The sequence below is a fragment of the Amblyomma americanum genome, chromosome 4, assembly GCF_052857255.1.
Source record: "Amblyomma americanum isolate KBUSLIRL-KWMA chromosome 4, ASM5285725v1, whole genome shotgun sequence".
NCBI classification, from domain to species: Eukaryota; Metazoa; Arthropoda; class Arachnida; order Ixodida; family Ixodidae; genus Amblyomma; species Amblyomma americanum.
Window position 1 is genome coordinate 38,841,353 of NC_135500.1, and position 2,223 is coordinate 38,843,575.

General features: G+C 48.9%; 1 pseudogene; it reads left to right on the forward strand.

The window, feature by feature from the left end:
* The first annotated feature begins 294 nt into the window (after nt 1-294).
* Nucleotides 295-1,800, forward strand: LOC144129461 (uncharacterized; annotated as a pseudogene).
* Nucleotides 1,801-2,223: the final 423 nt, after the last annotated feature.

Below are 2,223 nucleotides of genomic sequence, written 5' to 3' on the forward strand. Positions count from 1 at the left end.
AATAGGAAGCCCTAGCAGCAGTACTAAAGGGGAAAGTAGCTGATGAGGATCAGGTAACAGCAGATCTATAGAAGGATGGAGGGAAGATTGTGCCATAAAAGTTGGCTACCCTGTATATGCAAAGATAACTAGCCTGCAAAAATGTTTCCGTATGGTATTACACATTGAACAGTGGAGTGTGTGAAGGCTGGGTATTAGCACCGTTACTATATATTTAATATCAGCGACCACAATCAGCGACCACATGCGCAGACCACTACATGCATCTGGGAGGGGCACGGCAGCGCTACCAGGATGCGGTTCACCGACAATCCTTTCTTGCTTCTTGTGCAGCTTTTCTTGGCCCTGCTAGATCATGCCGGTGACAGAAGCATGCAGCTGCCTTCAAGAATGACTCACGGATCAGACACTGCCGACGTACGCCCACCAGACCAGCTACACGCGCCCACATGGGATCACCGATGGATTCTACAATCAGCGACCACATGCGCAGACCACTACATGCATCTGGGACAAGTGGCGACACCACCAGACTGGGCTATATATTGCCACCCCACGCGCGCGGCGGCCACTGGGCACGGCAGCGCTACCAGGATGCGGTTCACCGACAATCCTTTCTTGCTTCTTGTGCAGCTTTTCTTGGCCCTGCTAGATCATGCCGGTGACAGAAGCATGCAGCTGCCTTCAAGAATGACTCACGGATCAGACACTGCCGACGTACGCCCACCAGACCAGCTACACGCGCCCACATGGGATCACCGATGGATTCTACAATCAGCGACCACATGCGCAGACCACTACATGCATCTGGGACAAGTGGCGACACCACCAGACTGGGCTATATATTGCCACCCCACGCGCGCGGCGGCCACTGGGCACGGCAGCGCTACCAGGATGCGGTTCACCGACAATCCTTTCTTGCTTCTTGTGCAGGTGAGAAAACGCTACGGCGTTTGTATTCGCTCTAACAACCCATTCTTGTTGGTGCTGCCGTGCCCGCGGCTGTTGTTTGATGTTACTGTAAGCTTGCGCAAACTGCTATTGTTGGGGGGTGATATCGAAGCCAATCCTGGACCGGACACAGCTCAGATACTTACGCAGCTTCAAGAAATTGCCTCTGACATAAAAGAAATAAAGTAGAAGCGGCTGGCGGACATAGACAATAAACTCGATGCTCTTGCTAGACTAGAGAAACAGGTCACTTCCTGCCAGGAGCAGGTCGCTCAGATGAGCGAAGTCATAGAAAGGTTAGAGGAAAGAATAGACGACTTGGACAACCGAAGCAGAAGATGTAATTTAATTGTCTATGGCCTATCGGAGAGTGAGGAAGAGACCAAGGAAACACTCAGAGAAAGGGTAAATAAAGATATTGTCCAGGATAAACTAGATCTCGACGCAGTGGCCATCGAGCGTATCCACCGTTTGGGGCAGCCTGCTGGAAACAAAATTAGACCTGTTATTATGAAGCTTTTAGACTACAGAGAGAAAGAATCAATACTGAAACGAGGCTTCAAGCTTAAAAATTCCGATCTGTCCATTGGCGAAGATTTCTCGCGGAAAATTAGAGATATTCGGAAAAAGTTGTGGGACAGCGCGAAGCCTAACCGGGACAATGGCGACAAAGTGTCCCTTTCCTTTAATAAATTGTACATCAATGGTCAAGCATTTGTCTGGGACAGTGAAAACGCAGTGAAAGTGCCGTTTGGGAAAAAAAACGACAAAGCAACTACCCCAGAAAGCCAAAACGACAACGTTTCCAGCCCCCGAATGACGCGTCGAAGAGCACATTCAAAAAAATAAAATTATTGAACATAAATGCCAGAAGTGTAGTGAATAAAGTAGAGAAACTCGAAATTGTCCTCATTGACCAAGATCCAGATATTGTGGCTGTCACAGAAACGTGGCTCTCGAGTGATATTGGTAGTCAAGAAATCTTCCCTCCGAACTACTCAGTTGTGCGTAAAGAGAGGCTTTCCCGGGGTGGTGGCGTTGCGTTATTGATAAAGAACCACTTTTCCTTTATCCCTCTGCCGGACATCCCGGGAGCAGAGGCAGTGTTTTGCAAGATTCTATGTGATGGCGTCAGCATTGTCGTGGGATGTGTTTATCGGAGCCCCTCTTCCGGACATGATTGCTTGAGTGCTGTACACGATTATATGCAAGTGCACGTACGGAACTCTAGACTAATCATCATGGGCGATTTTAACCTTCCGGATATTGACT